The sequence below is a fragment of the Pinus tabuliformis genome, chromosome 4_1 (genome assembly GCF_031772625.1).
Source record: "Pinus tabuliformis cultivar Carrire ecotype Pingquan chromosome 4_1, CPIR1, whole genome shotgun sequence".
Taxonomy (NCBI): Eukaryota; Viridiplantae; Streptophyta; class Pinopsida; order Pinales; family Pinaceae; genus Pinus; species Pinus tabuliformis.
The window spans coordinates 421,310,551-421,326,128 of NC_142303.1; positions in this window are offsets into that span (position 1 = coordinate 421,310,551).

A 15,578-nucleotide genomic window follows, 5' to 3' on the forward strand; every position below is an offset into this window, starting at 1 on the left:
ACCAAAACGTTGGACACTATATAAAATCTTCATCCAAAAAAGTTCTCCCAATTAATTAGATGTTTGAATTAAAAAGTATTTGGAAGAAAAGAATTATCTTTTTTAATATACTAAAAATCGAAATAGAGATAAAATAAGGTTGCTTCAGGTAATCCCGCCTCTATTATCTCTCACTGAGCATGGTTACAAGTGTTCTACTTGTTTTATTTGTATTTTGGTGTTTTTGGCCTCCTAAGTTATGGACTGTGTCTCTAGTTGTACTTCTGTTTATATGCCATATGCTGTTAGTGGTAGTCAACAAACCTGGTCGGGGTGAGACTACCTACATTTTGATATCAATGTACTTTTTTTTATGAATGAATACAACATTGACTTACAAAAAAAAGACTTGGATGAGAATTAAATATATATAAATAAATAAAATAGTTGGTTGAGTTCTCATTGCTAAGTACCTTGTAGTGGGGAGGTCACGCGGTCTAAACTCCTCAAAGCCCTTGGGGTTAGGCCTTACTTGTTTGGCCAACAAGTAGATCTTTTCGGGTTGATCCTCTTGGATTTTTCTCGTGGATGTAGCTGCGACCACCCATTGTCCGTTAATATGGAGTTTAAATTATCATTGGGAAAGATGGTGTAATATTGATAATTGAATAAATTAATAGGAAGATGGAGTTTAAATTATCAGTGGGAAGATGGTGTAATATTGATAATTGAATAAACTAATAGGAAGATGGAGTTTAAATTATCAGTGGGAAAGATGGTGGATGGTAGTCTTCCAAGATTGACTAACTCTATATGATTGAGTAAGTCTATATCCATCCTCTCTATTAAAATTATTAGGGTTCTTCTTGATTTTCGAGGCTTCTAGAATAACACGAGTTATAAAAATGAATAAATAAATTAGGTATTGATGAAATAATTATTTGATTGATTCAACAGCCAAAACTGGGGTCCATTAAAATATTGATAATTTAATAAATTAATAAGAAGATGAAGTTTAAATTATCGATGGGAAAGATGGTGGAGGACAGTCTTCCAAGATTGGGTAAGTCTATATCCATCCTCTCTATTAAAATTATTAGGGTTCTTCTAGATTTCCAAGGTTTCTGGAATAACACGAGTTATAAAAATGAATAGAGACTAACATTTTCGAATGATCAAAATGAATCAGATGTTTGGACTTAAAAGAGTGCTCAACAAAGACTGATTTTGATAGACTATTGTGGTTTGTATAAAGTACGTGCTCTTTTAGCTTGGCTTTGAAAGGACGACCAATTTGGCTAATATAAGATTTCCCGCATGAACAAGGAATCTCATAGATCCCTAGTCCTTACATCAGTTTGATTTGGCTTTGAAAGGACAACCAATTTGACTAATATAAGATTTCCCGCATGAACAAAGAATCTCATAAACCCATGGTCCTTGCATCTCTTTGATTTGTCTTTGATCGACCAAAATAATTGCTTGAAAGTTTTATGAAGCTTGAAAATGGCTTTATATTCTATTTCGCCAAAATCTTTGCTATATAATAATAACCAAGTTAAACATATTTTCAATTTAAAAAAAATTTACGAAATTAAATATCAAACTTAGATTTTAATATGAATCAAATGAAACATTTAGCACAAAATTCTGAAAACTTGTTTAAATTTTTTTAAGATAATGATTATGTGTTTTTTGAATTTTTTTTGTTTTAATTTTTCCATATAAAACGTCACCATCCGCGGTACTGAATATCTTAGCTAGGTTTTCACCGTTCCCAGGGAAAATCACCAGGAGCAACACAATTGAAGAAGCATATCCATATATAGAAAATCACAATAGAAAATGTTATATAAATTTGCTAAAACTGTCCGCTTTCATAGCTCAGTTGGTTAGAGCACCCGTTTAGTAAGCGGGAGGTCATGCTTTCAACTCTGATTGAAAGCATTGTCAAATTAAAACGCCGGTCAGAAACTGATGCCTTAAGCTCTGAAAGAAGCTAGGCAATTTTGACGCCGGTCAGAAACTGATGCCTTAAGCTCTGAAAGAAGCTAGGCAATTTTGAAGGGGATAAAATGACCAACAGCCATGCAGGCAATTTTGATGGTAAGTTTTTATATTTTTGAGAAGTCCTTTCCTAACAAAATGGCAGTGAAATCAAATGTTGTTACAACAACAATGCAGGGCAATTTAGGCGAAAAACTCAAATTTTATTTTAAACAGTTAAGGGCTAGATCAGTCTTGAACCTTGAAACCTGCAATCGAGCCCGTTCAAAATGGTGAACCTTGGTTGCAATGGCTTGTCTGCTATTTCAAAGAATCAGTATCTTTGTACCTGGCATTTGTGGTAGTTAACTTCTTCTCAAAACGTCCTTTCTCTTCAAGCTTTGCTTTCATAAAATTAATGTAAAAATTTTAATGCTTTGTATTTTCAGAAATTAATACATAAATTCTTGGTGTACTCTTACGTGCAGGAATAGGCTGATAATTTTTTATTTTTTTTTAATGTTTTATGAATATAATGCTAAATGAATGATCTGTTGTTTTTATTTTATTTTATTTCGGGATTATTTTTCTTAATAGTTTTTATGAACGAAATACATTTTTATTTTATTTCGGGATTATTTTTCTTAATAGTTTTTATAAACGAAATACATTTAGGTCACCAATGGAGGAAAAAATTCACATCAAAACCAAAACCAACTTTTTAAAGACATGAGAAACTTTCAACATTATTTTGAATGTTATAACAGCAACTAACCCATTTTAAAATGGTATTACATCTCATATATCTAGTTTTCACTTAACCATGATCTAAAAATTAATATAGACTCATTAGTATATATATGTACGGTCTAGTGTTTTATTATATTTTCAATTTATGATGAGTGAATAGCATAGATACCGTGATAGTAGATATGATTTAATAGTAAGGTGGGAAGATTTCGTCCCTAGAAGGTTTTTTTGTCCAATTTTCCATAAAACTATATATGTTTGAAAGCTGCTTTCGGGATTATTTCTTTAGTTGAAAAAAATCAAAAAAATAGATGTGAACTCTATGATAAAGAGATAAATATTTAATTCATAAAAAGAAAAATATTTAATCCTTTCAAATACCACACAGTTTTTCAACTAATAAATGATCTAATGAAAGAACTCAAGCAACTCACTAGATAGATGGGTGAAAGAACGGAAGGAAGTCTTGCCACATAAGAATAATTGAGAATAAATATTTTAAAACAAAGAGGGATGTACAAATTTTGAAAGTTCAAACATTTCATCTTTCTCTATGAAGTTTGATATATATTTTAGGATCCAGATATAAATGAAGGTTCAATAACAATAACTAGTTCATGGGAGGCATTTGGCGAGTTTGTATACTCTCGGAGTTACTTAGAACTTGGGTTTGCAAATCGTAACTAGCTCCTTTGTAACTTTTATCATGTATTTTTTCTATTCATTTCCAATTTTTTTAATTTGGATTGATATATAGGTTATTATAGGTTTTATGTAGATTTTAACATATTCATTTTATTTTTTCAAAATTTCAAGCTTCAACTTGAAAAGTAATTTATACGGCTCGCATAATTCTTTTTGTATAGTTTGTCATGTTACTTTTTTTTTGGAAATTTTCTTTTTTACCAAGAAGTCTCTTTATTATTTGATGTGTCATATTCTTTGAATGATTTATATGCATTACAAATATTAGGGGGTTTTAGGGGCTGCGAGTCTTCTTTGATAGTCTCACCCCTGGCAGTGAGTTTGGGGCAGCTCTTCCAACAATAATTTCAATTAAAAAACTAAGGTTGTATTATTATATATATATATATATATATATCTGTCTAGGTTTAAGTTTTTAAGACAAAATTTCTATATAAATTTATGTATTTAACATTATATTTTTTCTATTTTTTTCAAAACTTTGTTTGCAACTAATTATTAGTTAAATAAAATTTATAAAACTATTAAAAACACATGCCTTAAATATAAATGGTTAACTTAAACATGTCAAAAGTTTCCTAAATAATTTTCATAAATCCAAGACCCTAATTATATAAACCTTCCCATCCAAGGCCCTACATTATTTTCAACCTTCCAATCCAAGTCCCTACATTATTTTCATCCACGATTATTGTTGGTGTGGAAAATCTTATATCTCAACCCAACACATTATATGGCACTTTAGTTGTCCTTGATCTTCCTCAGCCCTTGGATGCATGTAGATTTCCTCTTACAATCCTGGTTTGCAGCAAGTCTCCGAAATAGAGAGAGCAAATTGTTTAATAACAACATACTGTGCTCTAAATACCAAGGTATGGTTCGTTATTGAATTTTTTTCATATTAGGCTTCATTACTTTTTATTGATTTCCTTTTTAACTTAACAATTTTTCATATTAGGTTTTTACGTGATGTTTACTGTGCTCTAAATACCAAGGTATGGTTCGTTATTGAATTTTTTTCATATTAGGCTTCATTACTTTTTATTGATTTCCTTTTTAACTTAACAATTTTTCATATTAGGTTTTTACGTGATGTTTTCTCTTGAAGTTTTGGTTTTTTTAAAGGAGTGTGTAATGCTAAAAGTATTATATTTTGGTTGAATTGGAATGTAGGTTGTTTTTATAATGATATTTTATTTTAATTACTAAATTAATTAAATTTATTTTAATTTTGAATTTATTAAAGATAAATAAGATTTTTTTTTATAATTTAAAAAAAAATTAAATCTCAAGAAAATTGATTCTTTTTAGCATAGTAGATATAAATCTAAGATAAATCTAAGCTAATTTTAAAAATAATATAATTTATAGTTTTTATTTCATATCTAAAATATACTTAATTATTAATTATTAATGTTTTGTTTGTTAAATAGTACTTTTATAAATTAATATAAATTATGATATATTAATAGCAATTCATGTTGAAAATTTTGAAAAAAATATAATAAATAATTATTTATTATAATTTTTAAAAATTATTAATTATTAATTTGAAATTTAACATATAAATTAATAAAAATTAATTATTATCTTAAACTTAATCTTTTTTTTTGGCTAGAATCTAGCAATACAAATTCTTATAATATTGTGATTTTGTTGTTGTTTAAAATACACTTCATATTTACCCAATTTATTAATTTTTGTTTATTAAATTTTCTTTTATAAATTAATATAATTGAGATAGATCATTGTCAAAGTGAAAATATTTGATGCTGGTTTACATTTTATATTTATATATGTTTTAATTTGAATAATAATTAAAACATACTAAGCCAACATTTTTATTTTTTTATTTATTTTTCTACATATATTTTTCTCAACATTTAAAAATGTTAATAAACTTTCATACATTAGGCTTACACGTCTCCCCTATACTAGGCAGTGTCTCCATGCAATTACAATTCAAAAATTTATATATTAGTTAATAATATTTTGTTAATATACTTTTTAACACTTTTAACCTCACATGTGTAATAAATTTTAGCATTTTTTTGGTGGTTTTCGGCACATAATTTTCACTTTTAGCATTGTTATGGTACATGGCAGTTTAACCCATCATTTTGTAATTTTGGTTAAGGAATTATATGTTTCCACACGCACACACACACACACACACACATATATACATTTCTAGTTTTATGGATTGAGTAATTTTGATGTACCATTTGGAAAATAATTTCATTCAATTTTTGGCATTATTTTTTGGTGTTTTTCGGCACATAATTTTCACTTTTAGCAGTGTTTTGGTACATGGCTGTTTAACCCATCATTTTGTAATTTTAGTTAAGGAATTACAATTGTATTATAATCCAAGGTAAATAAATTGGAAGTCTATGAATGTTTCCGAATATATATATATATATATATATATATATATATATATATATATATATATATATATAGTTTTATATAGATTGAGTTTCTTGGTAAAATCTAACAACTTGAGGGAACCTCTAATTTCATTCCCTGGAAGGATAGGATAGAAGTAGTGCTCGATGATAATGGTGCGCTGGATTACACCAAAAATGACTTCCAAAACTAGTAGTATCATATGCATAACAATTAGCCTAGTGGAAGAAGGATACCACAAAATCTAGGAGGATCATCCTACAGGGTGTGAGAGACCACATACTCTCAAAATTTATATGGAAACGAGACTTCTTTGCTATGTGGAAGACCCTCATTAAGCTATTAAAAAATGGTAGTGATGCCATGAATTTGGCATTGAGGGACAAGCTCATAAATATCCGCATGCAGAAAGGAGAAACCATTCCACATTACCTCTCCAAATTCATCCTATGTCAAGATGAGTTTGGAGGAGTTGGAGAAAATATTCGCTCTTCAGAACTAGTGAGCCTAGCTCTCCTAGGCCTTCCAAAATTCTAGCACAACTAACAAGACTCGTTAAATGGAAGGGAAAAATTGCCAAATTGGGAGAGACTCTGGTCCGATTTGGTGCAGGAAGAAATTCAACAAAACATTAGAGATGGAGTAACATCCAAATCTGAGGAGGAAGATAATTTTTCCTTGGTTGGGAAGGGCAAGAAAGGAAATGGAAAGAAGGCCCAAATCAAACCAGAGGCTAGCCAGAAAGTGGAAAGAATAATGACTTAAACAAGATAAAATGTTTTCATTGCCATGACTTTGGGCACTATACAACAAAGTGTCCACACAAGAAGTCTAACAAGAAGCCTTACGGAGGAGCACGAGATGAAGCACTTGCATCATAATTTGAATTAGACTTCATCCTGATTGCATGCATGACAAGCACGGTAATGAGGAGTGTGTGGTATCTAGATTCAAGTGCCTCCTTCCATATGACATGACACAAATAAATCTTCAGTAGTCTGGAGGAGAAGGATCTCCAGATACACATAGAACTTGGGGATGATGGGTGGTATAGTACCAAAGGAATTGGTACTGTAACCTTTAAGAGGGAGTCAGGTTCCCATCTTCATCTGAAAGATGTTATGTATGTAACTGGGTTGAAGAAGAACTTGATCTATATAGATGTATTGGAGGATCATGGTTATGATGTTGTTTTAAGTTAAGGGAAAACCTTTCTGAGAGATGTAGCTACCAGGTAGGTGAAACAGATTGGAGTTCGTGTGAAGAACCTATACAAACTTGAGGTGGAAGCTTGCGCTGCATTGAGTAGCAAGGCAGGAGAAGTGCAGAGTCGGGATGTTGGAGAACTATGGCACAAGAGCATGGGACACTTACACCATGGAGCCTTAAAAATCATGCAGTAAATGACCATCAGTCTCCCGAAATGCACCCTTGACCAACATGACATCTGCAAGAGATGCATATTGGGGAAATATGTCAAAGCCACCTTACAGGGTCGAGATAACAGAGTTGGAGCAGTCTTCGAGTGAGTCCACTTTGATGTATGTTGACCATTTTCTATAGATTCTACAACAAAACACAAGGATTGTATGATTTTTGTTGATGACTTTTCTAGAAAATGTTGGATCTTCTTCATGCGGAAGAAGGATGAATTTTTCTCAGAATTTATTGAATTCAAAGCATTGGTTGAAAATGAGGCTGTTCAGAAATTGAAATCCCTGAGAAGTGATAATGGAGAAGAATATTTATGTAACACCTTCAAGGCGTTTTGCGCTAAAGAGGGTATTAGAAGAGAACTTATAGCACCCCACGACCCACATAAAAATGGGTGACCAAAAGGAAGAATATAAGCATAATGGGAGCAATAAGAGCCATGTTGCATGATCAGGGGTTTCCATTACATCTATGGGCAAAAGCATGCAACACCGTAGCTTATTTTCAGAACAAGAGCCCTCATAGAATACTTGGCATGATCACACCCGAAGAAGCTTTCTTTAGGAGGAAGCCAAATGTATCTCATTTCAGAAATTTTGGAGCTACTATGTACTGTCATGTCTCCAAAGATAGCAGGAAGAAACTTGAGCCTACAATGGAGATGGGAGTCTTTGTAGGATACACGAAGACACCACATAATTATCAGTATATTTTCCCTCACTCAGGGTGATAGTAGTGAGGTGAGATATCAAATTTGATGAGGAGAAGGCTATGAGATGCTCTCTAGAGCAAGAGCTAAGTATTCCATTGGAGGAGGAGCTTCTAGTTCCAAATGAGGATCCTCATGCAGATTTTTAGTAGGTTGTGGAGCAGCTACATGCAGAGGAGCAGACAAGAGGCTGAGTGGAGGCACCCACTCAACCAGAATATTCTAGAGAGGGGAGGAAGAGAACCAGAGAAGCTGATAGATTGGTATAGGATGCATGAGAGCATGCAGGACCTCCTACATCTCAGCGCATGCATAGGAGGTCACCAGACAGGTACACTGGATATATAACTCTCATGGAAAAATTCATTGAGTCAAGTTCTTCTTAATTTGAGGAAGAAATTTCTCAACCAGTGTGGGTTGATGCCATGGTGGAGGAGTATGACTCCATCATGAAGAATAATGTATGGAAGGTGGTGCCAAGACCATAGAATAAGTCAGTAGTTGGTTCTAGGTGGATCTACAAAGTGAAGCATGCAATTGATGGGAGCATCAAGAAGTACAAGGCCAGATTTGTGGCCAAGGGCTTCTCATACGTAGAGGGAGTGGACTATGAGGAAACATTTGCACCAGTGGAAAGATATTCCTCGATCAAAACCATTCTAACATTGGCTGCACAAATGGGGTGGAAGATCCATCAGATGGATGTGAAGGCTTCCTTTCCTAATGGTGTTTTTGAAGAAGAAATTGGGAGCATCGAGAAGTACAAGGCCAGCTGTGTGGCCAAGGGCTTATCATACGTAGAGGGAGTGGACTATGAGGAAACATTTGCACCAGTGGCAAGATATTCCTCGATCAGAAGCATTCTAGCATTGGCTGCACAAATGGGGTGGAAGATCCATCAGATGGATGTGAATGCTTCCTTTCCTAATGGTGTTGTTGAAGAAGAAATTTACATAGAACAACCAGAGGAATTTGAGACATATGACATATGACTGGTGGAACTGTGTTATATATATATATATATATATATATATATATATATATATATATATATATATATATATATATATATATATATATAAGCAGTGGTTGGCATACAAAATGATTACATTAAAGAATCTTATAAATCAAAATAAGTAATTATGTGTGTTTAGATGATACATTGAGATATGGAGATTTGGCGAGAATGAGTTATCAATTTTGAAACGACCTAATTATTAAAAGCTATCTGAGATATAGCTGTTGAGGCTTGATATACATGGACAATCATAATTTGTTCTATTTCCAAGTCAAATAAACTAAGACTACATGTACAAAATTTATCTATACAGTTTTCTAGTCCAATCTTAGGTAGGACTATGTATGCATGAGAGTTGCTTACAATCCTGGGTAAGAGTATGTATTCCTGAGAGCTGCTTCCAAACACGATTTTTTTAGTTGAAAAAAATAAGAAAATAAATGTGATGAATGAATAACATAAACCCTGCGAAAAAAAAAATTAATTCATGGAGAGAAAAATATTTAATCATTTCAAATACCTCAAAATATTTTAACTAATAGATAATTTAATGGAAGAACTCAAGCAACTCTCTAGATGATTTAATAGAAGAACTCAAACAACTCACCAAATAGATGGTCTAGTGGAAGAATTGAAAGAAATCTTGCCATAAGAAACTAATTGAGAATAAACATTTAAAACAAAGAGATATACCAATTTTGAAAGTTCAAATGTTTCATTTCTCCCTATGAAATTTGATATATATTTTAGAATCCAAATATAAACTAGCACAACCACATTTATCATATATACAACCACATTTTCCAATGTGGTTGATATATGCAGATAGGCTTATATCAACCACATTAATAATTATTATCAGTATTTAAGATTATTAATAACTATATAAATATTATCAACCAGATTTAAGATTATTAATAATTATATAAATATTAACAACCAGATTATTTATATACATTATTATATAAATATTATGTTAATAACATAAACTCCTAATATATATATTAATTAATAATAAGAATAGCTCATAATAATATATTATCGTTATATTATTAAAATAATATAATAATATAAAACTATAAAAAAAAACAATATTGTAGTATAATAATAATAATAATAATAAGATATGATTATAATATTATATTATTATAATATTATGTTATTATAATAATATACCAATATAATAATTATTATTATTATAATATAATCAATATTATAATAATAATAAAGACCAAGATAATTAATAACTATACAAATAATAACAACTATATTCTTATATATTTATGATTATTATATTAATATCATTATAATAACATAAACTCATAATAATATTAATATTATTAATTATTATTATTATTCTTAGGCTTTAGTATTTTTAATATTTATCTTAGAGTTTGTATACATTGGGTTAATTATTATCCATATTTAGGATTATTAATAACTATATAAATATTAACAACCAGATTATTTATATATTATTATATCAATATTATAATAATAATATAAACTCCTAATATACATTAATTAATAATAAAAATAGCTCATAATAATATTAGATTATCATTATATTATAATAATAATAGTAGTAATAATAATAATAATATCTCATTATAATATTATAATAATATTACATTATTATTATTATATTATAATAATATACAAATATTATTATTATTATTATTATAATATAATCAATATTATTATAATAATAACAATAAAGACCAATTATTTATGATAATTAACAACTATACAGATAATAAAAACTATATTCTTATATATTTATATATTTATGATTATTATATGAATATTATTATAATAATATAAACTCATATTATTATTATTATTAGGCTTTAGTATTTTTAATATTTATCTTAGGGTTTGTATACAATGGGTTTATAATATTAGTCCCTTTTATTTATTATTTCCTAAGAGTTTAATACTAAAATCCGAAGGGATTATGAACCAACGGGAATAATATTAAACAAAAAGGACTAATATTATAAACCCAAGAAACTAATAAACCCAACTCTTTAATATTATAAATCTAAGGAATTAGTGAACCCAACGAATAAATATTAAAAACCTAAGGGATCAAGAAGCACAAGGAATTGATATTACAAACACAAGAGAAACATAAAGATGACCATGATTGATTGATGAAAGGAGATTTTGGGGTATAGCCAAAATCCCTTTCATTTAAAAATTTGCGATCCTGGACCTGTGGGTTATGGCCCACAAACCCTATCGGAAGCATTTATTTAAGCCTTAGCCTTTAAAACCATGGACCAAACATTTATCGGGTTTTCCTTTAATAACCTGTGACCATTCATTATATCAGAATACAACGGGAAACACAGGATTACACAGGAACAATGCACCCGAACCCATAAGCTGGACCTCAAAATTTATACACCCGCATTCATAATTATCGGCGGGTCCGCTACTCCACTCCTTTATACAATGCTCTCCGACCTCTTCCTTCTCTGATCTCCGATCTCCGATCGGCTGATCTCTGTCATCCATTACTCCTTCGGATCTGACGGTCAGTGCTAAATCGCATATCGACACATCGATGGTCCTTCGTTTGCCAGCCCTTGACCTCTCCGATATGCGATCAGCGATTAGATTGCAATCGTCGATCTTGATTCTCGATCCGACGATTGTCGCTTCATCGCATAATCACAATCACATTTCTTTATGGACCAGTTTTGCCTTCACCCAAGGGATTTTCGCCGATGCAATATAAAGGTTTTGCCCCATGCGAATTGATCTGGACCATTGATCTCACAGATCCAACAGCTCCTGTGCATTCTCACCCATTTCTTCGTTAACTTAATCTCGCTCGCCTCCGATGGATTTATGTGTTAAGACATAGTTCTCTGCCAACTCTGTCTACACATTGTTAACACACAGAACACTCATATAATTAATATCGTTGGATCGCCATCGATCCTTCAGTGATCGATGGTCGATCAACAGTCTCGCAACACAGGATTTAAGCCATCATGCATATATACACATAATTACTCGAAAAGTATAATTACACAGATAAACGGAAATCTGCAAACACACAGGTATTATATTATACACAGAATTTAGTTATAATCTAAGGCATTTCAGCCTTAGGCACAAGTTCTCCCTTCGGTTACATTTTGGTCACTCTCTATCTCCTAAGTATCACGTAGGCTCATATATATATATATATATATATATATATATATATATATATATATATATAAGGGAACATTGGATCGGATCACTATGAAGGATCCGATCAATCCTCTAACAACCCCTAAATCTCTCTATATGCATACATATGTGGTAGATTACATTAAATAAAGTCTTCGAGAGACTTTATCCACTCCATCATTTACTTTGTTTTAAACAGTTTTGTCCCCTGTTCAGCTCCAATGGTCCATGTCGTCCTCTTCTCCTCTTTGGATTCCTCTTTTGATTAAAGGGGGTCAGATGCTCCTGCATCATTGATATTATAAACCCAAGATTAACAATCTCCCCCTTTGTCATTGATGGCAGCATTCTTGCTCCTTCAAATATTCTCTCCCCCTTTGACATCAATGGAAAACGGGGTGTCCAAGAACTCCCCCTGTCGAGTCACTTCTTTTCTTCATGAATAGTCGTTCTTCATAGGTACGTTACTCCCCCTGTCATGGTGTTCTTATTTCTAGAAATGTGGTCCATGATATGTTTGTATTTATTCATTTGGTGAACCATCTTCTCTTGCCTGCACAACATCCTCTGGCTCAGGAAATATTACCTACTTAGTCAATTAATTGGAAGACATCTTAGCCACAATTCATCAGATATATAAGAGATCACATTCTTCAATGGAGCTACTCCCGAGAGATGATCTATCAACGAATGATTGTTCAAGTGTGACTCATCAAGGTTCTCATAGGATCCATCCATGACTAGCTTCTACAAGAATGCTTAATCATCATAAGCGCCCCCTAACTATATGCATGGTCTTCTTTCTGATAGAGTCTCCCCATCAAATACTTAGATTATCAAGGATTAGGTCAAAAACACGTGTTGTTGGCTGGAGAGTTCAAGAGATTTTCAGATTATATTTTCTTCCTTCTCCATACTTGTGTAACTTTATTTTTTGGCATAATTCTAGCTTGAGTAGGTGCCCAAGTCAAGTTACTATTACATGCCATATGTCCAATGTTATGATACTTGAAGCACTATATGTTGTTCATGAATAATAATTCATGACTTCTTGCAGAATTTCTTCTCAGAGATTGATGGGGACTATTATATTTATCTTTGTGATATGCCCTACAATATTTTTCCATGTGCCCAATGTTTGTACACGAATAGTAATAACCAAGAAATATACTTTGGTACCTGGGAGAAGAAGGTTTCCTTAATGTACTTCTGAAGCCTTTTTGCCTTAGGATTCCTTGATAATATTCATTACCTTTTGTATTCTTGACATCATCTGCAAGTCTTCTTGGAGTGGGATTTCTTCAATTGTTGTCTTTACTCTTCTCCTTGATTTTGCTGGAACTAGGAGCATCGTTATTTCCATTAGATTTCCTCATGTCCTTGTTGTTTGAAGTATGGTTAGCCTTGCTTGATGATTCACCTTCATAGCCAAGACCTGATTTATCAAATGGAGACCTTTGATGATTTAGCATGTCATCCAATGCTTGAGTGCTCTTCAAGATTTTGTCCATTCCCTCAACCTTTTTCCTGAGGGAGACAATCTATTCTTCTAATTTTTCACAGTCATTATTCCTTTTAGCTAGTTGTTTTTCAATTTCTTCCTTGATACGAGTAGCTTCATTTTCTTCTATTTTAAGGGAGATGATATCTGATTTCATTTTGAAATTTTATTCATTTTGCTTAGCTATACTGCTCTCCATTTCTTCCTTAATCCTTGTAGCTTTACATGTTTCGTTCTTGAGAAGGTTGATGTCGGATTTTAGTTTAAGATTTCTTCATCCTTGGCTTTTAGTTGGCATGTCATGGTGTTTCTCTCCTTTTCTGCTTCATCAACATGTCCTTCTATGATTGCCAATGCTTCCATTGTATTCTCATCTCCTTGTGCTAGCTCTCTTGCTTCTTCTAGTTGATATTTAAGAGAGGAGACCTCTCCCTTGTATTGATCAATCTTTGCTTCAAGTTTGTTCAAGGTGGATTGACAAAGTATCTTCCTGTTTCTTTGCCTTATCCAATTGATTTGTCATGGATATGATTTCTTCATGATGCTTTCTTTTGGTTTGATGAAATTCCTCCTTAAGCTTGGCAAGCTCTTCACCTCTTTCTTATACTTGAAGTTTGAAAAGGTCAACTTCCTTCCTTGTTTGTTCTTGGTCACCAGCTAGTGCTTTCTTATGAAGTTCCTTGTTTCCTTTTTCAAATTGATAATATCTTCCATGGCAGCCATAAGTTTAGTAAGGATAGTTTCTTCAAAATCATCTTCATCCTCTTCATCTACTAGGTCTCCCTTAGTCTTATTGTCATCATTCTTATCTTCATCTATCTTGATGGTATTTGGATTTCCTTCTTGCAATACATCATCTTCTTGATTAGTGATCAATGCTCCTTTTTAGTGAAGATCATGAAGTTTGTCCCATAAGCCTTTTGCTAATGAACATTTTTTAAACTTAACCTTGATTGGATTTGGTAGCCCATTCAAGATTGTCTTCATAGCTCTTGCATCATACTCCTTGGATTCTTCATTCACTGGGTCATCAGTAATCACTGATTTCCATACATCAATGCCTTGAGCTACTAGGAAATTCCTCATTCTCATCTTCCATATATCAAAGTTTCCATTGAATATTGGAATCTTTTCAAATTGATTGTCTTCCAATTTGATGGTTGATGAGGACACATCGTTAGGAGGATTGGAGGCTTTCTTCCTTGAATTCCCCATTTGTGTTCTAAATGATAAACCTTCAAGTTGTTAGGTTCTAAGGGAAGATACTACCTATGATACTAGTTGTTGGAAATACTGAGAGGGGGGTGAATCAATATTTCTTTTCAATTGTTACTTTTACCAGTTAGATCATTTATATTTAGAACACAAAATGAACAATAAGAATAAATGCTTTTATTAATTTATTTTTCACAATAAATAAAGTACAATGTATATAGGGCTCCAACCCTAGATGAAGACACTGATCTTCAATCTCCTAGGCTCCAACCTGTTGTCAAGCACCAACTTGGACTTTTGTAAGGGTCCGACCTCTAGGGAACCGACCCTATCTTCTCAAGGCACTGACCTTGCGTTTAGAGGCTCCAACCCTTAGGGCACAACTCTTCTCTGGTACAAACTCCTATTTGGTTTCTTGAGGACTCTGATCCTCTAGGGATCCAACCCTATCTTATCTAAGGCACCAACCTTGAGTTTATGAGCACCGACTCCAAGGACACCAATATTATATTTGCCAAGCACCAACTTGGACTTTCCAAGGCACCAACCTTGTCAATTTTGAGGCACCAAGCCCAAGGGCTCCAACCCTATAGCTTCACTTTGTCAAGATATGTTTGGTTGTACTTCACAGATCCCAAGGTCTTGTTTACCAAGCCCTGTCAATCTTCAGATTCACTGTAGTC